The following is a 25,980-nucleotide window of genomic DNA, read 5'->3' as shown; positions in this document are numbered from 1 at the left end:
GATTAGACTTCAGCTGATATCCACATCCCACTGAAAAAGGAAAAAACATGGGAGGGGATGGTGGTCAGCTAATGGCCAAGTAGTATGCCCAATGATGAACTGTCTGATTCAGCCTTAGAGAGTGTCCTGGGAGAGGAAGCGAACAACGGCTGAGGAACAGGGGCCATAGACATAGCATCAATCTGCACAATATTCATTGCTCACCCGATTGTCGGACAGGCTCGAGGAAGACCCTGAACACGTCTCTTCTTGCAAACAGAGGAGGACGCTAATAGCAGGAACTGAGCGGGATGTGTCCCACTGCGGTTCCTATTATGAAGGGCAACAACGTCTTTTTTCTCTGGAATTGTTTTATCATATGACAACGCCTCTCACGGGACTCTTGCCAACTCATGGAAACTGAGAGAGGGGGTAATGAGAGTTTAAGAGGTGTGTACCGTTGCAAGGCTGCAATCCTAGCTCTCTGCACAACGCAAGTTTTGTTCTGGGGATTGAGTGACGCCCCGAAGTTCGGTTCAGGTTACAGCGAGTGATAGCAACAGGTGAGAATCATTCACACTAGCTACAAAGTTTTGTTTGGGAAGTTGAACAAATAATTTGCTATTTCCCTTTCTCTCACTGTTAGTTTCCTGTTTGCTTTAAATTGTGACTTGTGCGCAAAGCCTTTGTTTCCATATTTCCGCTACCTTGGTGCCTTTCAATTTGTAAACAGTTTGTCGATTCAAATTTGTTTAGACAGAATTTATCAGTTTCCATTTGAATAGCTGAATGTGTGTATATAAAATAACTGATATTTTGTTAGTGACGAGGGTCGTTTTCTTCACGGAGGGTTTGTACAATGACTTCAGAAATAAATTGACTTGTTGGGCTGTAGTTTATGTGAGTGATGAATTGGTTGCAGAGCTCCTTTTTGATGGCTTAAACATCTTATGAACTCTGCGGAGTTGAATCTCGCCTGAAAACCTCTTGTAACCAGTCAGATTTCTTAATTTGCATGCCGAACGCCAGCCTGTGTACTGCTGCCTGTTTTCTTTCTACAACATCCGTTGAATCTACAGGTACCTTTTTTGGGAACTTTTTTGTGAGCGCTGATTATGCAACTTAATTTTTTCCTCTTGTATTTTGTAAAATATCTCCTTTTAAGGCACAAGCTCCTAGTCAAAGTGCGCACTGAAACCATCTTATTTCTTACCAATGTCACTCTCTTAGTTTTGATTACTTGCGCATACCTTGATGCTGGATTTGAAAACCTTTTTGAACTCTGTTTTACTGCTATTCCTTCCCCCTCCTGATAGATTTACAATTGAGACGAAGTGGCCGGTGGAGTGGATATCCTCTTTCCCGCAGTTCTCCGCCCCACCCCGTCCCCCACAAATAACCTCAGCGACCTGTCTGTAATGTGAATGCAGTGGCGCCGCTTCCAGAGTGGCTCGCCAATCGCCAGCCGCTTTTTCCACGGCGTGTTACACTTTTGCAGTTGTCCCCAGGGTTAACTATCATAACTGTGTGGGCACTGAGCTATTTTCGTACCGCCGGCAGAGTCCTAACTGCATCTTCCCCCCCCACCGCCGTGGCAATAGAAACTTGTCAATAGAACCGTGTTAAGCCGGACGGCAGCGAGTCGACCGACCCCATGACAATGTTCGCTTTTGCTTACAATCGGATGGAGTGCGTGGTTTCACTACCTGTAGCTTTACATTGCGGTCCCCGTTGGACGTTTAACTCTCTGATATCCAGATGTTTTTTGAACGTGGTAATCGTATTTTTTTTCGTTAAATGGTTGGATTTGGTTTGTATAGGTTGGTCTGCCTTGCTTTTACAGATACATAGCCATTGAGCGAGCCATACAAAAGTCTGCGCTGTGCTGTTCTATTTCTATAGTTGGCTTCTTAATAATTTAAGAGGCGTAAATAATTGAAGTGCTTTAAATTCTGAGCCACTGTGCCCTTTTTTAATAGTTGTATCATTGCAAAATGCGATAAGCAATTGATGGAAATCGGCTTAACTGTCTCTTATCTCCTTTTCCTGCCTGAAAACTCCCAATGTGGCAGAAGTTGAAGCTTTTCAAAAGATCTCTTCCATCATGTAGAGCTCCTCCAGTGGCCTGGGTGAGTGATTGCACCATGTGGAGAGAGGTTAGCCGTACAATCCGGGAAGGATCCGGAATATATTTAAAAGCAAGCGAAATACACTGCAGATGCTGAGAGATCTGAAATAAGACTGCAGGATAAACTCAGATCTGGCAACTTCTGTAGGAGGAGTTGAGTCCAACATAACCCTTGGAAAGACTGCTGCTAGACCTGCTACTGAGTGCCTCCAGTGCTCTCTGTTCTTATTTTCTGCTCTGTTACTTTTGCCCATTTATTCACAGGATGTGATGGTGAGCATTTCCTTGAACCGCAGCAGTCCATTTGCTGCCTTTACCCCCACAGTGATGACAGTTCAGAACTCTGATCCAGTGACAGTAAAAGAACAGCGAGATCGTTCTGAGTCAGAATGATGTGTGACTTGGAGGATAACCAATGCCTCCCACACTTGTTGAAGAAGGGCCTAGGCTCAAAACGTCAGCCTTCCTGCTCCTCTGCTGCTTGGCCTGCTGTGTTCATTCAGCTCTACACCTTGTTATCTCAGATTCTCTAGCATCTGCAGTTCCCACTATTTCTGGTTTGGAGGCTGTTGTCTAAGGAGTCTTGGTATATTTGTGCAGTGAATCTTGGTGGTCGTGCCTGCTGTAGTCACGATTCAGCCTGTCCTGAAGCTTCCATTGAAATTTTTTGAACCACCCAGAAGGCAATGTGTTGTGTGTACCATGTAATGTAACGACAGACCACAAAGCATCCATAAGCACCACGGTTAAACACTTCACCTGTCAGGTGACCAGTTATAGGAATGTGGGTATATAGTGTCTGGAGATGGGGTGGAGGTCTCCTGGATTACAGTCCAACCTACACTTCTTTGCAGTATCACAGCCCTTGCTCAGTGGTATAATGTTTACCTCTAAATTAGAAAATGAGAGTTTTGACTATCACTTTAGAGTGTCTACTCTAGGCTAACACCACGACAATAATAAGGGAGTGCAGCACTGTCAGAAATGCTGTCTTTCAAATAAGGTCAATTGCTACTCTGTCGATTCCATCCAGTGGATGTCCAAGATCATATAGCACTATATCGAAGAAGAGTAAGGGGATTATTCCTGGTGTCCTGGCCAACATCTATGCCTCAATGCATGTCACAAAGGCAAATAGTTTGATCTTACTGCAAACAAATTGATTGTCTTCTACAATACAATAGTGATTACACTTCATTATGTCTTCTTCATAAACAATTTTGTAATGACCTTTACATTGGATAAAAGCAGTGTAAGGTGGAATTTGCTGTTTCTCCAATTGGAAAGTTACTTGCAGTGTAAAGTGAATTTGCTGTTGTGTCACAAGACCGTAGGCAACTCTTCCATAGAAAAAGATGTTTAACCTGAGGATCATAAAATGTGAGGCTGGGTGAACACAGCAGGCCCAGCAGCATCTCAGGAGTACAAAAGCTGACGTTTTGGGCCTAGACCCTTCATCAGAGAGGGGAATGGGGTGAGGTTTCTGGAATAAATAGGGAGAGAGGGGGAGGCGGACCGAAGATAGAGAGAAAAGAAGATAGGTGGAGTGGAGAGGAGAGTATAGGTAGGGAGGGGATAGGTCAGTCCAGGGAAGACGGACAGGTCAAAGGAGGTGGGATGAGGTTAGTAGGTAGGAGATGGAGGTGCGGCTTGGGGTGGGAGGAAGGGATGGGTGAGAGGAAGAACAAGTTAGGGAGGCACGGACAGGTTGGACTGGTTTTGGGATGCAGTGGGCGGAGCGGAAGAGCTGGGCTGGTTGTGTGGTGCAGTGGGGGGAGGAGACAAACTAGGCTGGTTTTGGGATGCGGTGGGGGAAGGGGGAGATTTTGAAACTGGTGAAGTCCACATTGATACCATTGGGCTGCAGGTTTCCCAGGCGGAATATGAGTTGCTGTTCCTGCAACCTTCGGATGGCATCATTGTGGCACTGCAGGAGGCCCATGATGGACGTGTCATTTAAAGAATGGGATTGGGAGTGGAAATGGTTTGCGACTGGGAGGTGCAGTTGTTCATTGCGAACCGAGCAGAGGTGCTCTGCTAAGCGGTCCCCAAGCCTCTGCTTGGTTTCCCCAATGTAGAGGAAGCCACACCGGGTACAATGGATGCAGTATACCACATTGGCAGATGTGCAGGTGAACCTCTGCTTAATATGGAAAGTCATCTTGGGGCCTGGGGTAGGGGTGAGGGAGGAGGTGTGGGGGCAAGTGTAGCATTTCCTGCGGTTGCAGGGGAAGGTGCCGGGTGTGGTGGGGTTGGAGGGCAGTGTGGAGCGAACAAGGGAGTCACAGAGAGAGTGGTCTCTCCGGAAAGCAGACTATCAGTGATAATGGGAACTGACCACTTCCACTCCCCCTCCCATTCTTTAGATGACATGTCCATCATGGGCCTCCTGCAGTGCCACAATGATGCCACCCGACGGTTGCAGGAACAGCAACTCATAATCCGCTTGGGAACCCTGCAGCCCAATGGTATCAATGTGGACTTCACCAGCTTCAAAATCTCCCCTTCACCCACCGCATCCCAAAACCAGCCCAGCCTGTCTCTGCCTCCCTAACCTGTTCTTCCTCTCACCCATCCCTTCCTCCCACCCCAAGCCGTACCTCCATCTCCTACCTACTAACCTCATCCCACCTCCTTGACCTGTCCGTCTTCCCTGGACTGACCTATCCCCTCCCTACCTCCCCACCTATACTCTCCTCTCCACCTATCATCTTTTCTCTCCATCTTTGGTCCGCCTCCCCTTCTCTCCCTATTTATTCCAGAACCCTCACCCCATCCCCCTCTCTGATGAAGGGTCTAGGCCCGAAACGTCAGCTTTTGTGCTCCTGAGATGCTGCTGGGCCTGCTGTGTTCATCCAGCCTCACATTTTATTATCTCGGATTCTCCAGCATCTGCAGTTCCCATTATCACTAACCTGAGGATCACACTGCCTCTGGCATTGGGAGAGGTTGAGACAGCCCTTCAAGGTAACCTCAGTCAGTGTGGGAATTGAACCCTTGCCGTTGGTGTCACTCTATATCACAAGCTTGCCTTCCAGTGATCCCCCCAACCCCTGCCAGCTTTAGGTCCATTACTGTTTGGAGTTTGTATATATGACCTAGACCTGGATGCAGCAAGAAACATTATAAATTTGCAGATACTGCAAAACTTAGCAAACGATAGAAAAATAGCGATGAAGATAGCTACAGAATTTAGGATAACAGCGAGAGAATGGTTTAAGGGGTAGAATCGTAGTTTTCAAAGCAAACAATTGTAACATATGCATTTGAGGATGTGACATAGAAAGGAATATAGCATAAGTGGTGTGAAATTAAAGCGTTCACGGAAGCATCCGGTACAGATCCGTGTATGTTGTCAATATGCACAAACCCTGGGTGGTCACTGGACAAGTTGGCAAGCAGTGGAAAGAAAGAGCGCACACAGCTGTTCCATGAAGGTGCCAAGTTGTTTGTAAGCATTTCTTTCTCCTCTTCATTGGTATCTGATTCTGGTCTTTTGAGGTACCTGTGGACACAAGCAATATGAAATGAGCTACAAGCACACATCAACTCGTGAAAATCCCAAAGCCAAACTAGGCCACAAAACAGGAATTTGAACTGAATGTGGGAATTATTCAAATCTCTGGGAAGGAACGGGTTAATCCAGTGGTTGAACTTTAACAATTGTGATTGAACGGAAACCTGATTCTATTTGGCAAGCTGTTAGTAATGCGAATTTTGGGAGCTAAGTATTTGCAAAACAAAGCCTATTGTAACTCGTTAATTACTCCACCATTATTGCACAGCTTTTCTCTCTTAAACTGATTCAGTCATTGCTGATTATTCAATGGAGGTCAAATACTGCACGTGTATTTCTGTACCACCCGTAATTATCATTTTGAATGGTTCTTATTTTGTCATAGTACATAAATGGAGTTAGTTACAAAACTAAATGTTGCCAACTCTGGCAGGACATGTTCCTTGAGGTATTGTCACATGGCTTCCTGCTTTTAAGTGCCATTCTTCCCCTCTCAATACTTTTTGCAACATAACTGAAAGCATTTTATGGAAAAGGAACAAAAAAACATTGTATTATTGTTAACAAAGTGTGGAGCTGGATGAACATAACAGGCCAAGCAGCATCTCAGGAGCACAAAAGAGATCTCTGATGAAGGGTCTAGGCCCGAAACGTCAGCTTTTGTGCTCCTGAGATGCTGCTTGGCCTGCTGTGTTCATCCAGCTCCACACTTTGTTATCTTGGGTTCTACGACATCTGCAGTTCCCATTATCATTGTAATATTGTTAACATTTTGTGTAATGTGTCCCTTCTTCAACTCTGACAAAGGAAGTTGTCAATTGGTATAGATTCAATAATGCGCGGGTGGTTGGAGGATGAAAAATTCTGAGGAAGGGTCACTGGACTCAACGTTAACTCTGATTTCACTCCACAGATGTTGTCAGACTTGCTGAGCTCTTCCAGTAACTTCTGTTTGTGTTTCTGATTTTCAGCCTCTGTAGTTCTATTGTTTGTTTTTTTTTAATTGTAATATTTTGTTCCTTTTGTGTGCACTGCTTGGATTTCCCCTGGGTTTGCTCACAAAATACAGGTGATTAAATTGCTAGATTGTTGCTGGAAACTCAACAACTAAGTCTGCCTCTTAATACCTGGTTTAGAAATGATGTCAATGCCGCCTTATATCCCCCTCCATTTAATTTTTCATTCTCCCACCTCCTGTCCATTATTTAATCTGTAGCAAACAGACAACTTGCTTAGTCAGAGCTTGGAGATATTTCTTGATCCGAAGGAGTTTTGGAAGTGCTATTGGGCATTTGGTAACTAAATAAGCCAAATACTTCACTGCTGGAGTTTGAAGATAATTTATGGAACTTTGTAGACCACAGGCTTAGAATTTCTTTCCCTGGTAATTCAATTTCCTAACTTTCGGAGTGGATCAAGGTTTGGAAGTGGAATATTTATTGCAGGGTTGTTGGAGCTGAGTAAGGTTGGGGTTGGAGTACTTGGATAGGTCTTTCAAAGAGCAAGCAGAGCCAAGATGGGCCAATAACAACATTTTTGCAATAAATTATCCTGTGAATAGTTGCACTGCATTTATCTCCTGTGTGATGAGTATGGAGTCACTGTAAATCTTTGAGTGGAACTTGGAACTTTCTTAGGTGGATGTTTGCAGTTACAGCATTGTTTTTGTTCAAGTTATAGAACATAGAACATAGAACAGTACAGCACAGAACAGGCCCTTCAGCCCACAATGTTGTGCCGACCATTGATCCTCATGTATGCACCCTCAAATTTCTGTGACCATATACATGTCCAGCAGTCTCTTAAATGACCCCAATGACCTTGCTTCCACAACTGTTGGCAACGCATTCCATGCTCTCTCAACTCTCTGCGTAAAGAACCTGCCTCTGACATCCCCTCTATACTTTCCACCAACCAGCTTAAAACTATGACCCCTCGTGCTAGCCATTTCTGCCCTGGGAAATAGTCTCTGGCTATCAACTCTATCTATGCCTCTCATTATCTTGTATACCTCAATTAGGCCCCCTCTCCTCCTCCTTTTCTCCAATGAAAAGAGACCGAGCTCAGTCAACCTCTCTTCATAAGATAAGCCCTCCAGTCCAGGCAGCATCCTGGTAAACCTCCTCTGAACCCTCTCCAAAGCATCCACATCTTTCCTATAATAGGGCGCCCAGAACTGGACGCAGTAATCCAATTGCGGTCTAACCAAAGTTTTATAGAGCTGCAACAAGATCTCACGACTCTTAAACTCAATCCCCCTGTTAATGAAAGCCAAAACACCATATGCTTTCTTAACAAGCCTGTCCACTTGGGTGGCCATTTTAAGGGATCTATGTATCTGCACACCAAGATCCCTCTGTTCCTCCACGCTGCCAAGAATCCTATCCTTAATCCTGTACTCAGCTTTCAAATTCGACCTTCCAAAATGCATCACCTCGCATTTATCCAGGTTGAACTCCATCTGCCACCTCTCAGCCCATCTCTGCATCCTGTCAATGTCCCGCTGCAGCCTACAACAGCCCTCTACACTGTCAACGACACCTCCTTAAAAATTACAAACAGTAGAGGCCCAAGGACAGAGCCCTGTGGAACCCCACTCACCACTGACTTCCAGGCAGAATATTTTCCTTCTACTACCACTCGCTGTCTTCTGTTGGCCAGCCAATTCTGAATCCAAGCAGCTAAGTTCCCCTGTATCCCATTCCTCCTGACCTTCTGAATGAGCCTACCATGGGGAACCTTATCAAATGCCTTACTGAAGTCCATATACACCACATCCACAGCTCGACCCTCATCAACTTTTCTAGTCACATCCTCAAAAAACTCGATAAGGTTTGTAAGGCATGACCTACCCCTCTCAAAGCCGTGTTGACTGTATTTGATCAAGCCATGCTCTTCCAGATGGTCATAAATCTTATCCCTCAGAATGATGTGTTTCTCTTGGAGCCTGTGTGAGAGAAACTGCCCAGAAGGTTTTTCTGAATCGGTCACTATTTATTGTCTCTGTCAAGAGAGACTGGACAATGGGACAGCAGTGATTAAGCACACAGGAAACTTTCCAGAATCCAAAATGGCGAAAGGAGAAAAAAATTTTTCTTTAGGGTGAGAGGAGGGAAAGGACCTGTGTGGGAGGGGTGAAGTCAATGCAAGGTGCAAGAGACAGAAAAGGAAAAATATCCTTGAGGGTATTTCAAGAATTCTGTGTCAGTGTTCAGTCTTGATTTTGCAGCCTGTTGGTCAGTCAGTGGTTGATGAGGGGTTGTATGCTGCCTTGAGCTAATTCTTCAACTTTTGTCAACTGCTTTGCTTCAAAGCCAGCCTCACCTTGGTGATGCACGGCTTATCATGTGGGTCGCCCTGGGTGGTACATGGAGACATACCAGCATACCTGCCTTTTAAAAGTTCTACATGTCACCTGGATGTAGCGCTGCATGAACAAGAGCAGTCTCCAGGGAGCAGTGATTCTGAACAGAGAAACTTCTTGTGTGCCATCTTTCAAATGATGTAGGTATTGCTGCCTAGGCTAACATTCATTATCAGTCCCTTGTTAGCCTTGAAGATGTTGATGAGTTGTTCACTGGGTCATTTTTGAGGGTATCTGAGAGTTCTTCACATTAGTGTTTGGAGTGTGGAAGACAGCAGATTTCTTTTCACTAAAGCACATTTAAGTGAACCGTATGTGTTTTTACAACGCCTTTTCTTGGCCATCATTTAGACTAGATGTAAATTCCTGATACATTAATTGAATTTAAATTATACAAATTGCTGTGGTAGAATTTGAGCTCATGAACCCCGGAGCATCAATATAAGCCAGTGAATTACTAATCCAGTGACATTATGATCATCCTACTGCCTTCCCCTACATCTGAAGTGTTCGGTATTCCCAACTTGCCAATGGTCAAAGATCATAGCAGCCAAAGATATTGTTTCAAAGGTCTCTGGAAACTTTACTTGATGACAGCTGGGAAAAGGGTGCAAGATTTTTTCGTTTTGTTTAATGTATGGCTCAAGCTTGATTTTATCTTTATCCACTAATTTGGTCTCTTTTGTATGTGAAGACTAGCGAGTGACTCTGGGCTGTGCCCGGTATGTGGTTCAGAGGTTTCTCAGTGCTGAAGAATAATCATTTTTCAGTTCCCCATTGCATACATCAGTTATTAACCTTTCTGTTCTTTGCTGTGATCTGTGCAGAAATCAGACAATAATCAATTAGTTCATTTTAATCCCATGGTTATTTCCATCTATAAAAGATGCCTGATCCCTCCAGCTAGTCACACATAACTATTTGGTACCTGTCCATCTCAATATCTAAAATTTCCACCAGAGACCATGACCTGAGAGAGATGTCTTCCAAAAAAAACTCAGACCAACTTTCTGGAAATACAAATCTGGAAGATTCTTCCTTGACAATCAGAATAATAATCCAAGCAATCGCTCTTGCCCATAATAACACACCCAATTCCAAAGCAATTGCTTATGTGCTTCTACTTCCCTAATGCAAACAGACGATGGGCTCTGAGGTATCTTCAGTGACGTTCCCTGTGGCTCTGTACCAGCAGCCACAAATTTGGCATTTAGCAATAACATGAAACTTTACCAACAGTTTGTTCAGAGCTCCCACATTTGTCATTGGAGCTTCAATCTCCAAACTCTCTTTTGAAAGTGCTGTGACACCTTTCAATTTAATGGGATCTGGTGCCGTTCAAATAGGTCATCGTGTGATTTTTGAGCTCAGCAAGTTGGGTGAAGCTCAAACTCCTAAACATTGCTTCAAATTAGGGAAATGTAAACCTATATGCTTTGCTTGCAGAACATTTCTTAAGACTTGTCTTCCCTTTCAGGTGTGAATTGGAAGGCCTATCTTTTGCAGCACAAGTCCACATACATTCCCCTCCTCTTGCTCCAGTGCTGTTTTTAAAGCAAACTACAGAATACAGTTGACACCCACTTATATTGCTGAAGCTCAAGTTGCTAACACAAAGGATGCTCATTAATTCTGGTCTTTGACAAAAATAAAAATCGAGAGAAACCAATTCAGCCCCTCAAACCAGTTCTGATCTGATTGTAATCTCAAATCCACACTCTTGTCTACCCCTAATAGTTTTTAATCTCTCGTTTAACAAGAATGATCCATCACTGCCTTATAAATATTCAAGAACTCTGCTTCTAACAAATTTTTGGGGAAGAGAGTTCCAAAGACACTCAAACTTTGGAGGAAAGATCAAGTAATCTGTTTTAAAAAGTCAACCCCTGACTTTTAAACAGTGACCCTTAGCTTTAGATTCTCCTATAAGATGAAACGCGTCTCCACATCTCTCCTGTAAAGAACCCTCTGGATTTTATGTTTCAATCAACTCCCCTTTCTCTTCTGAACTGTAGATACAAGCCTAATGTGTTCACACCTTACATCAGAAGATAAACTGGCCATTCCAGATATTAATCAAACAAGTCTTCTCTGAACTGCGTCCAACATACTAACTCCTTCCTGAAATAAAAGTCTGCTGTTGCATGTCTGCTGTTTTTCATTCTTCCAGTTTGTGGAAGTCACAGATTTGTGAGTGCTGTTGCCTGTTGAAGGTGCCATTTTGAATAATTGCAGTGTATTTTCTGAATGATGCATGCTGCTGTAACTGGGCACTGGTAGGAACAGGAATGAATGGTTGGCACCGTAGTAATTTCAGTCAAGTGGATTGCTCTCGGTGACATAACGGTTCCCAACTTCATTTACAGCTCGTCCCTGCCTCCCTAACCTGTTCTTCTTCTCACCCATCCCTTCCTCTTACCTCAAGCCGCACCTCCGTTTCTTTCCTTCCTACCTACCAACCTCATCCCGCCCCCTTGACCTGTCCATCCTCCCTGGACTGACCTATCCCCTCCCTAGCTCCCCACCCATACACTCCTCTCCACCTATCTTCTCATCTATCTATCGTCGATCCGCCTCTCCCTATTTATTTCAGAACCATCTCCCCATTCCCCCTCTCTGATGAAGGGTCTAGGCCCGAAACGTCAGCTTTTGTGCTCCTGAGATGCTGCTTGGCCTGCTGTGTTCATCCAGCTCCACACTTTTTGTTATCTCTCTCTCTCTTCATTTACAGCTGTACTCATTCCCATCACAACACACTCCACACTGCTCAATCAGAGATAGTAAGAACTGCTGTTGCTGGAGTCAGAGATAAGTGTGGAACTGGAGGAGGACAGCAGGCCAGGCACCATCAGAGGCACAGGACTTGATTTGTGCCTTATTGATGGCAGACAGATTAGCTATAGCACACTCCAATCTCTTGACGTATGCAACCTAAAAGAACGAAGGCATCTGATGTGGGAACCACTGGTATAAATGACATAAGCCATCCCTTGATCAGTAAAGTATATGCTGTAATCATGTTTACTGAAACAGCCTGGATAGATTCAGTGCCACTGATAGTACTGATTTTAGTCTGTTTTTGGTACCATGTGACAAAGGCTGTTCAGACTTCAGAAAATAGGCTCAATCTTGATAAATGATGAAGATTTATTCCACAGTACTTAATAATCATTTACATTACTTCTGGTGGACGTGGTAGTCTCGTCAGGCATCATTTAGGAGTAAGTGCACTTTGCAGTTAGTTACATTAATCTTGATGAGAAAATGTCAGTGTCGGACTTGGATGGACAAGATCAGAAATCTCTCAATACCAGGTTGTAGTCCAACAGGTTTATTTGAAAATGCAGGCTTTCTGAGCCTCACTCCTGACTTGTACCTGAAGGAGGAGTGAGGCTACAAAAGCTTGTGTTTTCAAATGAACCTGTTGACTGTAACCTAGTGTTATGTGATTTCTGACCTTACATTGCTCTTCGCGCATCAACTGGTACTGCAGTACTGGAAACAAACAACAGTTAGTTCCTCCCAGGATCGGTCCTTTCATATCCTGATGGGTGAGCCTTAGCTTCCGATATTAGTTAACCCTTTCATATACTAACTGCTTGTGCAAAAACCAACACCTGCACTTTAAAATCCAAACCACACATGTATTCTGAAGTCAGGATCATCACTGTTCCTTCAACAGGTTATCTGCTGGGTCAGAGCCCTGGAACCTAAATCCTGATAGTACCTACTCTACGTGGACTGCAGCAGTTCAAAACATTGGCTCACTGACGCATTCAAGGACAATTAGGAATGGGAATATAACTCAAAGGGAGTTACTGTCACATTCGATCACTGCCCTGCCCTTGTAGACACAGTACTAAGTGCTGATCCAGTTAATTGTCTAACTGTGAGTGGTGACCTGTAGGATGTTGATGTTGGGATGGTTAGATTATTTCTTGTTGTAGACAGCCTGACACTACTTTAGACTTGAATGTCATTTGTCACTTCATCATCACCAGGCCATCCACCAGTGGGCGCAGATTGCACCATCAGCTACAGGGTTGGGACAGAGGTTGTGAATTATGCAATAACTCCCTTCCTGAGTTACATTTCCATTCCTAATTGCCTTTGCCCATGTTGGTGCGTCACCTTTTTGAACTGCTGCACTCCATGTAATGTAACTACTGAGCAGAAGGGAATCATCTGTGAAGGTTCTCAATTCTGACTTTGGAAGTAACATCATTGAAAAAAAGCAAATGATGGTTGGGTCTTGGACACTACGCTGAGAAACTATTGTAGTAATGCCTTGGGGCCCAGAAATTGACGTTCCTCAGCCTCCACTCTCTTCCTTTGTGCTAGGCATTACTCCGATCCAGTGGAGACTTCTCTGATTCCCAGTTTCACCATGGTGGCTTGCTGCCTAGCTATCAAGGGCAGTAAGTTTTCTCTCCCCTCCTGAATTCCGTTTTTTTTAATTTGTTCATGTTTGGGCCAAGGTTCTCATGAGGTCTGAAGTTGTGATTCTGGCTGAACTGAAGCTAAACATTGGTGAGAAGAATATTGCTGAGTAAAAGTGGCTCGATAATACTGTCAATAACACCTTCCATCACTTCAGAAATCCATGGTATTTACTGGCTGAGTTTGACTTGTCCTACTCAGATAAGGTCATGGAACACTTCAAGACTGCTCTATCATTTCATATGCCTATAGCTGGTCTTCTACCTTAACATTGTATAACCCTGCAAAATAAGCCTGCTTAGTTTGCTCAAAACAGTCTTTGCACATTATTTTGGATATTTTCATAGCCAAAGAAAATTCATTGTGTGCGATTGTTGCTGGAGTTTGTTTGTTTTTTAATCAAGCGGGAACTGCTGAACAACACCAGGGACTAGAACTGTAATGTAGATGTGATGAGTCTGACTCTGCTGATTTGTCAATATTAATTTCAAAGCTCCTGTTGCAACTTGTATTTATGTAGCGACTTCACTTTGTCATGAAATATTAAACAGCAGCCTGATTTTCCCCTGACTAGCTGATGTCAAAGATCCCACATCCAGGAGAAGAGGAGCTGTGGGCAGAGGGTTCTGCCTAGGCCCCCAGGGTTTGTGTTTACCATTTTATCAGTACCACTAAAAGTGGTGCTTTTAGTAAGAGTTTGCTGTGCACACCTGGGCAGCCGTGTCTCCTACCTTTTTTACAAGAGTGACTGCACTTCAGAAAGTATGTCAGTTGACATGAGGTCTTTGGGACAGTAATTTTATGAAAGGCATCTTAAAAATGTAAATCTTGTCAAAAACAAACGCACTGTCGTGACCAAAAATGCAGTGAGGGTAAGTTTGTTTTTTACTGTTTCTCAAAACTTCCTAAATGCCATTTTCATGCCGAGCGATTATTTTCATGCGAAATAAGTTATACTTCAGTAAGCACTCGCAGTGAGAATGGACGTTGCGACAGAAGTTACTTTGTGTTTGAAAGGCTGTTGGTTTGCAGTGATCTTGGAAGAACGTAAAGTCTTTCTGAAAGCTCTGTTGTGTTTTTTTTGAACAGTCAGGATTGGGTCCTTTCACAGACCCTTATCCCGTTAACAACTTACTCGTGTGTCTCTGTCTTTTTTTTTGCCAAAAAAGCATTTAATTACAAACTGCTTGCTGGGCGGAAGGCTAACTTGCAACACTGAACAAAGGCATCCTCTTGTGACTAGACAAGCAAAAAAAGTTCCTCTGTTTAAATTACACAGGAAGTACTTTCTTATATACAATGGGTCACAGAAATGTAGAAATCTCTTTTTTTTTTTCTTTGTTTTCTGCCCCCAACACTCCCTGATACTTCTCCACCACTACCACCCTGTCTACTCTCTCCCAAACCCCATGCTCGGACTTTGAACGTGAATGTTAAAGTGAACTGCCCAGAGCAGTACTGAAGAAGCACAACACTGGTGTAGGCGTGATAATGGGAACTGCAGATGCTGGAAAATCCAAGATAACAAAGTGTGGAGCTGGATGAACACAGCAGGCCAAGCAGCTTCTCAGGAGCACAAAAGCTGACGTTTCGGGCCTAGGCCCTTCATCAGAGAGCTCTCGTTCCACCCATTCTCTGTAATGGAGTCAGTCAGCCTCCATGTACAAGGCACAGTAATGCCGCTAGGCACTGAACCCAGACTGTGTGAGTTTGCTGTATTTGGCATCATAAATTGCTACTGTTGTAAACTTCAAGACATCTGATTCAACAAGAGCCCCAATGTCTGTGGTATGTGTTATCAACACTAACGTGCAGAAAACTACAAAGGATGACAGTAAGAGGCACTACGTATATTCAAGGTTTTCTGTTTCCTTTGTAATAGCTCCAAGAGGTATGGAGCTGACTGAACATTTCCAAGGGGCAGAGAAGTTTGCTTCTGTTTCTTTGACAACAAAAGGTAGGTAAAAACACCATGATGACGTAGAGACCTGATTCAAAGGTTTGGCAGATATCAAGGGACTAAATGTTTAACTCCAATTCCAATGTTGTAAGCAAATTAAACAATATCATGATTTGGATTTAGAATCATATAGGTGTACAGCACAGAAACAGATCCCTTCAATCTGACTCATTCAAGCTGACTAGGCATCCCAAATCGATCTAGTCCCGTTTGCCAGCATTTGACCCACATCCCTCTTAAACCCTTCCTTTTACACATACTCACGCAGATGCCTGTTAAGTGTTGTGATTGTACCAGCCTCCTCCACTACTTACGCGGGCCACCCTCTGCATGAGTAAGTTACCCCTTTGGTCCCTTTTAAATCTTCCCCTTCTCACCTTTAAACCTACACCTGCTGGTATTGGACTCTCCCCTACCCTGGGGGGGGGAAAACCTTGGCTCTACAACCTATCCATGCCCCTCATGATGTTATAAACTTCTATAAGGTCACCCCTCAGTCTCCAACGCTCCTTGGAAAATATCCCCGTGCTATTCAACCTCTCTCTATAACTCAAACCCTCCAACGCTGGTGGCATCCTTGTAAATCTTTTCTAAAGTCTTTTTGAGTTTCACAACATCTTTCCTATAGCAGGGAGACCAGAATTGCACACAGTTTTCCAAAAGTGGCCAAACCAATATCCTGTACAGTGGCAACATTACCTCCCAACTCTGACCAACAAAGTTAAGCGTAGCAAACGCCTTGACTACTGTGTCTAGCTACGAGTCCACATTCAGGAAACAGAACCGACAGCCCAAGGTCTCTTTGTTCATCAATATTCCCCAGGGCCTTAACATTAAGTCTATAAGTCCTGCCCTGATTTGCCTTTCCAAATTTATCGAAATTAAAATCCACCTGCCCTCCCTCGGCCCACTTGCCCATCTAAGCAAGGCTCTGTTGTACTCTGAGGCAACCTTCTTCACTGTCCACTACACTGCCCTACTACATATAAAAATGCAAGCAGCATAAGCAAAGCAGAATCTTTGATATTCATGCTCAGCAATAGCCAAATAGTCAGAAATGACCGACTGTCTACAGAATGATCTAGTTTAACCTCGGTCAGGCAGTCCTGAGAATTATTGTTCACGTGCTATTTATGACAATGGTGTTGTAAACACAAAACTACTGTTTTTGGTTCTGGGTCATGCTGAATTATCCTCTTCAGATCTTGGATTTCTTGATAATTCTGGATTGAGTGGTTTGAGAGTTTGACCAAAAGCAAGAATAAACTTGTTTCTGTAACACAGCTACCGGACAGCTGCCAAGTGTCCCAAAGCTGTACAGCTGGAGTGAATTTCTCTGAAACACAATAGCCAATTTAATTAAGGGTTTTGGCTATTTTTTTTGCTCTGTGGTCAGTGATCATACCCAGATAATGGGATGATTGACTGACTGGTTAATCTGATTTTGGTGAAACATTCAGAAAGGACTTGGGAAGGAGGGGTCAATTCAGAGTTTCATAAAAATTACGGCACAGGAAGATTCCATTTGCTTTACTTCTGCATAGTATTTGCTAACTAGAGGTGTCAATTCTAATCCCATTTCTAATCCAGTCTATATAATTTACTGTTTTATAGTCTTAACAGGGGACTTAAATAATGCATGTTGTATCTCAGCAACTTATAAATTTTGCAATATTGCAAGAATCATTTAAAACTGACCTAATTAACCTTTTGATATTGGTCTAATCAGCACAACCGATTTTAATAGTACCACTAATGGCGGTTATGCATTCAGCTCCTTTTGAGTCAAAGCTAGAGGGTTTTCCCTAAACTTCTCTATTTGCCTGACACTCCTTTAAATGTACCTCATTTAATGGAGCTATTGGTCACTAATTGGAGTTTAGTGGAATGAGATATGATTTTCTTGAAATATAAGATCCTGAGGGGACTTTGCGGGAATATGATGGGAAGATGTTTCTTTCACGGGGTAATTTAAAATGAAGAGTAAAGCTAAAATTAGGTGCCTCCCATTTAAGGCGATGAGGCTGAATATCTCTGTGTGAGGTTATTGGTCTTTTGAAATCTCTTTTTCCCCCAAAGAGTGGAGGTTTGATCGTTTGATATGTAAAAATCTGAGTTAGACAGTTCTTTGAGAGTTGAGGTTTGAGGGGGAGCAGCAGGGAAATGTGGCTAACTCCAAAGTGAGTCCAGGCATGATCCTACTGCATGACAGATAATCTGAAGGGCCAAGTGGCCTAACTATGCTCCCATATCTCATGAGCTGATGATTTTAAGATAGATAATTGTTGGATTTGTAAGATGAAGTGATTACTTAAAGACCGGTTCTGCTTAAATTCAGCAGCCTCAGACATGTTGCAGTTAATTGATTTACAATTGATTATTTTGCTTGAGTCATGAGAAATCTTTGGGCCTGGGAAAGTGCCGATGACTCGAGTAGAAACCTGGGCTTATCTATCCCTTGGTATACAGTGACTGGTGTATTTCAGTTCTCCCTTTACTGTATTTCTAACCAACGCTGCAGGTCAATTTCTTTGTCTCTTTGTGCTGATCAGTGTATCAAATGATTTGCGACAGGCACCAGGTCTCGTTGCTGTTGCTTTGGCTATAATCCAGATACAAAAAAAACACGTGAACAAAGCTCCATTGTTGTGTTTTTATTATAACAAGAAACAGCTGGTAGTCTGCTGTTTGATCTGAATGTAGACCATGAAGTGGATTGTTTTAAGATTTTACTCACATGTAGTAATACTACATATAATCCCCAAAAAAGTCTTTCAGTATTGATACGTGAGTTCTGGGATTAACCAGTTTGTTCACCCCGTATTTCCAAGCACTTCTTGCATGAGCAAGCTCTGCTCTCATGAAGTACTGCCAGAATGCTGCACTGTTAGATACGGTCTCTGGTTTCTGGATTGTCAGACAAAGGAATGGCCAAAGATGCACTTTGGGACCTTTTATGAAAGCCCTCATGGGCAGACCTTTGTGGAATTTGCTGTAAAGTTTCAATTTTGGATGGATAACTCCCTTACACAGGATCATCCTCTAATAATATCTGAGTTGAGCGATTTAGTGGGAACAGCTGATTGCTGGAGAATCTGAGATAACAAGGTATAGAGCTAGATGAACACAGCAGGAAGAAGGGTCCAGATCCGAAATGTCAGCTTTTGTGCTCCTCTGATGCTGCTTGGCTGGCTGTGTTCATCCAGCTCTACACTGTTAATTCTGAGTCGAGTTGGCAACTTGGGGAAACTTCTGACGTTATTATCAGAACATTAGAAAATTAACTAGGTAATATACAACAGTGTAAAACACAATCTACCAGCTCAGCAACTGCAGAATTTAATACCAATTTACTGCTACTTGCCCTGCTAATCCCAATCTGACCCAACTATACAACTAACCTTCAATCATGTTAACACATCCTTGCTGGCCTTTAAACTGAGCGTTTAAGCTTTCCGTGCTGCAACTAGTGTTTTACTTTTGCCTGACTCTACATCGCTGTGATGGAGTTCTCCGGAGGGAGGCTGCACCCTGTGTTTCGGGGAGAACTAGGCTTAAAAGGCCCTGCATGAAATGCAGAGTAGCCTTAAGTCCAGGGAATTTTGCAGTGCAGTGGTGGTCCAGTGGTGATTTCTGCTCCTTGGAAGAACCAAGCCATTGACTTTCTGCCTCCATCTGACTTCAAGCTAGATGTAAAAGATGTCAAGGTCTTATTGTGAAGCAGCAGAAGGTCCAAGTCCAGTGTTCTGGTCAGTGTCTGTCCCAAAGCACGCCACGAGAAGAGCGAGGATCTAAATCTTGCTGGGCGCACACACTGTTTGCGGCTTTCTGCAACTTGAACTGTATTGAGTCTGAAGTCAGAATGGGGAGTGTAGTTCTCCAGGTTAAATCTCTCAAGCAGCAGAGTTGGTGGTGGGGGGTGGGGGAGAGTGTGCAGGGGAGAAGCTATTGCATCTCACTGCAGTAGCTACTGGGTGTTCAAGTAATTTCTAAGTGTTTCAAATCTTTTAATGAATAAGTACGGGTTGGGGGGTTTGTTGATGTAGATGAATAGGTAGTTTTGATCTGTTTGGGTTGGTGGAAATACTGTAGTCATGAGAGAGATGGGGCAGGAGGTGGAATTAATTATGGTGCTCAATTGCATTACGCAGCTGTTAGACCTAGATTAAAAGGTATAGCATTTCTAGGGCAAGTATGCAGCTAAGTCCCATTATTCAGCCCAGGTCTGTGCCCCAAAAGCATGATTAAAGATATTCCCGGAGGGTCCCCAGAAGTAGGAGTCAGATTATCAAGACATATGGGGAAATTGACTTGGAAGTTCGTATGCCTAATTGTCAGAACTTGCACAGGATCCCGATGTACATCTGCAAACTTAAATCTAGTCTCCATGTGATGAAACAGTGTCAACGAGGCACCATAAAAGTTCAGTTCCTTTGACTGAAGGACGGGGGAAAATATTGTATAGACCAATATTCATTCTTGGCTTTGAACGCTTTTTAAAAAAAAACTGATTTGTGCTTAAGAGCTTGAGACTTGGCTGTTAAAAGGTAGCCATTGTGTGTGGGCATTTTTTTAGTGCAGTGTACAGACCTTGAAGCTAAATATACACTTAGCTTCATTTTTAGTGTGTTGAAGAAGGCACTATGTCAATCTGAATGGGGTTCAACTTTGTAAATGATAGGGTTACACACCATTTGAATCTAATTTCAGTTTGGTCATCTTTCAAATGTGAAATAACGTTGTCTATAATGTTGTAAATAGAATTAAAATGTTCTGGATAGAGGTTAGTCCAGTTGTGGATAGGTTTAATGTTGTGGTCTGGAATTTCTGGTTTGAATTAACGTGTTGGTTACCTTGTGGTTCATAATTATATGTATAGATCTGTGTATGTGATAGACCAATGATAGAAGGTCCAGCTTTTACATCAACAATATAAAAGGTTCCTAGTAATGGTCTCTAAGTCATGTTGACATGAATGATATCGGGTCCATTGTGAATAGTTTACCAAATGTGGACTATGCCATGCTGTGCTAGTTTAGTGCATCCATCGCTTGTAAATACAAAAAGCAATGATATTTTGTATTTGCAACAGTAGGATATGAATTCAAGCCTGTGTATTCTGAAGTTGGCTCTTGCTTTAAGTTAATTTTTTTTAGGACTTGGAAAGTCATTTAAAATCGTGGAATCCCTACCGTGTGGAATCAGGCCATTCACCCCATTGAGTGTGCACTGAGCCTCCGAATATCTCACTCGGACCCACCTACATCCACTGTAGCCAATTCACCCAACACTGGGTAATTTGTAATGGCCGATCTGCCTAAGCGGCACATCCTTGGATTGTAGGATGAAACCGGACAAACTAGAGGAAACCTACACAGGCACCGTAGAATGTGCAGACTTCACACAGTCACCAGAGGGTACAAGCAAACCCATGTCCTTGCCAATGTGAGGCAGCAATGTTAACCACTGAACTACCATGCCATCTTGTGTGGATATTTGCAATCTTCATTTGAAACACCAGAACTTTTAATGTGTCTCAATTTTTCATTCCCCAAAGCGATAGGAAATCTTTGTCATTTATTCCTTCCAAGAAATAAAGATTTTGTTTTGAGTTTAAATAATTGAAGCTCAGACAGAAAATCGCTGGTGCCCATCCTTGCCTGATGTTTGCATTCTATCTTTATTTTGTTGCTTGCTGCCCTTAAATTCTCAGAAGAAAAAAAATCCATGCGGTGTAAAGCTTTTACTACTTATTATTTTGGCTTCAGTTTTGTTTTTAAAAAAAACCTGTTCCAGCTGCCGTAAAATGTAGCGTTGACAGTCATAGGTTGGTGTCTCTGAGTGGTGTTGGCACCCAAACAATGTAATTGACATCAAGAAGAAAATGCACCAAATCAAACAACCACTGGACACAGGTAAGACCTCTTTAATGCTAAAACATATTTAAGGCTATTTTGCTATATTTTGTTGTATTTCATCGTAGGATTTTCCAGTAAATTGGAGATAGACTTTTAGAATGTACGGAAAAGTTCACTTTTGAAATGGCTGCTATGATCTGCTTGTACCGTTCATAAACAAAGCTTTCCACTGTATTTTGGTACATGTGACAGTAAAACAAAAATCAAAAGCCGGTTAGCTTTCTGATGCGTCTGATTTGTACAGGTTACCCACTTGTTCGTTCCCACAGCCCTGGCAGTGATCCCTGTAACTTTAACAGCCTGACGGCATCCTGATTCTGCACCTTTTATACATGTCTGGTTTTAATTGCTACATCATTGCAAACTGTACCCTCAGCTACCTGATTTGCAATGCTCTTCAGTTCCCTCCTTCTGCCACTGCGGTTTGTTCTTGTAATTTAATATGTTTCTTAAATGTTACGTGTTCTGGCCACATTATTGATCAACTGTGAAGTTATTTCCAAATATGGTTCTGTGCTGCATTTTGTCTGATAAATGCTCCTGTGAGTTACCTCACTACATTTGAAAGGTGCAATATAAATTCAAGGTACTGCAGTGATTTTGCAGAGGTTTAGTGTTTGATATGTCACTGATTTGAAAGGAAATGAATTGGAGCTTGCTGCCATCTTTGTAAATAATTGACCTGGACATAATTGTTTGTTTTTGTATATCTGCTCCAATATTCTCAAAAACCTGTTCTTCTGCTCAACAGACCTTTTCTCCATTAATGTTCCAATCCCCTTTGCCAATATTGTTTCTGAAGCTTCAGAAACCGGGCGAGTATCCTGCTGCAGGTGTCTGGTTAGCAACCTGTTTTTTTGGGGGGGGGGGTCTGCATCGATAGGAGTCCACGTTCATCAAGAAAAATAATAGTTTGGAACATCATCATTTTGAGGACAGGGATCAATGGAATTTAAGAACTAATGTGTAACCTTTTGTTTTAAATGGTAGAAAACACTAGCTTTGTCAAATTCCACACATGAAGAACTTTTTCAAAATGTCAGCAAATTGCAGAACGCATTGCAGCTACTTTTGAAATCTGTTTACTTTTGTAAATGGGATTGGGGCGGAGCTGGTTGGAGGTATGACAGCCATTTTGTACACAGCAAGCTTCCACAAAAAGCTGTTGGTTGAGGGATAGATATTAGCAGAGGACCTGAACCGTTTACTCTAATTTCTTTCCACAGATGCTGCCAGACTCCCCTCCACCCCCTGCAGCCCTGACCCCGAATTTTTCCAGCTGTTTCTGTTTCTGTTTCCAGTGGCTGTGGTTCTTTTGGGTTTTTATTTAGTGGGAAGTACAGCTCTGCGCTTTGAATTGTGGTTATTAGATAGGGCCCAATTAAAGCTTGTAGATTCCTCCTGGATCCCTGACTGTGGGAGGCTGCTTTACCATTTCCCTTCACTGCTGCTGTCACTGGATGAAACACCAGAATGAAAACTACTAAGGAAGTACTTGAATTTGTTTTGAATCACGCCCCAGCTGTGGAGGTCAGAATGCCAGATTATCTGCCACAACACAATGCCAGGCTTCATTTTTGGGGAGGGAGTTGGGAATGTTCGGAAGACCGCTTGAAAAGAGAGCTCAGCAGAAAGACACATTGATCTGCTGCCATTTGTTTGTATTATTAAAAAGAAAGCATTTGATTCTAATGTGCAAGTTTCATTGTTTAATTGAGCATGAGCTGGAGTTTCTTCACCGCTAAACCCAAATGGGATCAGTCAGTTTGATTTAAGGATCTAACAACCTTCAATTTGAATGCAATGATCTGGCATGTGGAATCGGAGTTCTCACTTAAGTACAGAACAGAGGCGTGTTTCACTGTTCTCTGCACTTCTGATTTTGGCCTCTTGCATGTCACCAGATTTTAACACCACAATTTTTGGCAAGGCACTTGACTACCCTTAGTCTTGAATTTCTCTTCCCTTAATCTTTCCACCTCCCCATCCCTCCCTCCTTTTGTACACTGTGTCTCTTCAAAGGATTTTCTTTTAATCAAGTCCTCGAGTCACCTGCCACGTTACGTCCAAATGCAGTTTTGTTTCAAATTTCATTTTATGATTGCTCCTAGGAAGCACCACAGGATATTTCCTAACATTACAGGTACTGCTTATGAGTTGTCATTGGAGAAAACTTATCAGTTATTGTTCTCAAGATGAGTTAACACATCTTATTTGCTTCCTTCGACAGAAAACTAAGTAATTGCTTCGAAGTGAAGTTGGGAGAAGTTGGAACAAGCACAGTGGAGTTCTTACTGAAATAACGGAGATTTGTTTAGCTTTTATGACCTTGGGGTTGTCCCACAGAACTACTGAAACACATTCCAAGTGTAATCACTGTTGCAGTGTTGTAAATGCTGTTTTATTATTTTTCTATATTTTTGATTGACTGAAATGAGAAAAGGACTTGGTTTAAAAAGAGGTAGTTGTAGAAGGGATTGCTACATATTTTAAAAAGCCAGTTGCTAACACCATTATAAAGTGGTGTTTACACTGTTGCTTGTTCAATTAGTGGGAGTAAGTTATTTCCAGATGAATTTGCACCCAAAAATGTATACAAAATGAGATTCAACTAGCCACAGTAATTGATCGATGAAGTGTTGCCCAGTTGTTTTTGACAAAAGCTTTCTGTCTCCCAATAACACTGATTTGACTACAGATGGCTGAACAGCTTGTGGATGTGAATAATATGGTCAGAAACCTTCAGACTTCACTCTTGCTCTCTCCTAAAGCCTGAAGTGAGCCAGTTATCTTGTCTCAGCAGTTGCTGTAAGTGTCTGTCCAACAACTGACAGACTTTGCAATTAGTGAACCAGTTGTTCTGTGCCTCCCCCAAGGAAGTGAAAGTGGGATTGACAAACAGCGAGTCCCCACAGATCATCCGCTAAACTGTTGACAGAAAATAGAACTGTCTTCAAATTTTTACCTCCACTCAATACCTGTGTTGCTTTGTTTGTCTATCCGTGTCCTCCTGTGTGCGTGTGCAGATTTTTGAGAGGTTTAGAGTTCTAACTAGATAAATGGCCCTGTAGGGGTCCATAACTATTCATGTTACATAAACTGGACAAAGGAACTGTGAGGGTATTGTTGTTAAGTTTGCAGATGACACATAGATCATGTTGAGGAAGTGGAGAGTCTGCAGAAGGATTTGAACAGGCTAGGATAGTGCACAACAAAGTGGCAGATGGAATACTTTGTGGGAAAGTGTGAGGTTACACTTTGGTACAAAGAATAGATGCATAGACTATTTTCTAAATGGGGAATGGCTTTGGAAATCCTGAAGCGCAATGGAACTTGGGAATTCTAGTCCATAATTCTCCTCGTCAACATTGCAGGTTCATTTGGCAATTTGCATTTGCCATTCTATAAAGCATTCAGTTCAAAAGAATACAAGAGCAGGGATGTATTGTTGAGACTGTATGAGACTCTGCATTTGAAATATTGTGACAGTTTTCGGCCCAATATCTGAGAGCATATTGGAGGGGGTCCAGAGGAAGTTTGACAATCTCCTCAGGATCAAGGTCTTGTCATATGAGGAGTGCTCTGGATCTGTACTCAATGGATTTGGGAAGGATGATGGGGTATGAGGGCCGTCTGATTGAAACTTACAGAATATTGATAGACCAGGATAGGGTGGATGTGGAGAAGATGTTTCCACTCGTGGGAGAGACAAGGACCTGAGGGCACAGCCTCTGGGAGAAGCAACAACCCTTTAGAACTGAGATGAGGAGGCATTTCTTCAGTCAGAGGATGGTGATTCTGTGGAACATATTGCCACAGAGGACTGTGGAGGCCAAGTCACTGAGTGCATTGTAATACAGAGAGGTCATTGATAAGGGGGTCAAAGGTTATTGGGATAAGTCAAGGGAATGTTGCCGGCAAATATTTCAGCTATGATGTAACTCAGTGGTTAGCACTGCCGACCAACAGTGCCAGCGACCCAGGTTCGATTCCACCCTCAGGCGACTCCGTGGAATTTGCAAATTCTCCCCGTGTCTGCGTGGGTTTGCACCAGTTTCCTACCACAGTCCAAAGATGTGCAGGCTAGGTAGATTGGCCATGCTAAATTGCCTGTAGTTTTTGAGGGATGTGTAGATTAGGTGGGTGATATGGGGATGGATCTGGGTGGGATGCTATGAGGGTCATTGTGGATTTGTTGGGCCGACGGGCCTGTTTCCACACTGTAGGATTCTATGAATCTATGGTCAGACTTGATGGGCCAAATGATCAAGTTCTGCCCCTGTATCTTATGATCTTATGTTTGAAGAGTATAGACTAACTTTGTGTTAATATTCTAGTCTGTTAGCCATAATATATTTTGCCTTTGGATCCCAATTCCACTCCCTTTACTCCATGTTACTTCCTTTGTAGTCCTCCATTATTTACAAATTCTATTGACCACACACCAGTGATCTTTTGAAGCAGTGGTTTTCACATTTTATACTCATATGAAACCATTTGGTTTTGCAGTTCTGCCTTTTAAGTAAGTGGCTTGTATTAAATTCCAAGAATTATGCCCCATTATTTAATTAGAAACTTGGCTGTAGTTATCGCATCATCGAAGCGAGGCTATTTCATTTGATCTGATGGAAGGAATGTGTTTGATAGGGCCACTGGCTGCCTTTCAATGCTTTA

At 42.7% G+C, this 25,980-nt stretch overlaps 1 protein-coding gene across 3 annotated transcripts in view; it reads left to right on the top strand.

The window, feature by feature from the left end:
• The first annotated feature begins 389 nt into the window (after positions 1-389).
• ppfibp2b (PPFIA binding protein 2b) overlaps positions 390-25,980 on the top strand; it is a 247,441-nt gene continuing 221,850 nt past the window's right edge. The window contains exon 1 of one of the 3 annotated variants that reach the window (XM_059652093.1): positions 390-542. The gene's annotated coding sequence lies outside the window, so the exon portion shown is untranslated. Of the gene's footprint in view, positions 543-1,024; positions 1,059-2,051; positions 2,109-25,980 lie in introns of those variants that run through there. The other 2 variants (XM_059652097.1, XM_059652096.1) reach the window with 2 other exon arrangements.

This window comes from Stegostoma tigrinum, chromosome 17 (assembly GCF_030684315.1).
Source record: "Stegostoma tigrinum isolate sSteTig4 chromosome 17, sSteTig4.hap1, whole genome shotgun sequence".
Lineage (NCBI taxonomy): Eukaryota > Metazoa > Chordata > Chondrichthyes > Orectolobiformes > Stegostomatidae > Stegostoma > Stegostoma tigrinum.
This window is presented reverse-complemented; position numbering and strand designations above follow the sequence as displayed.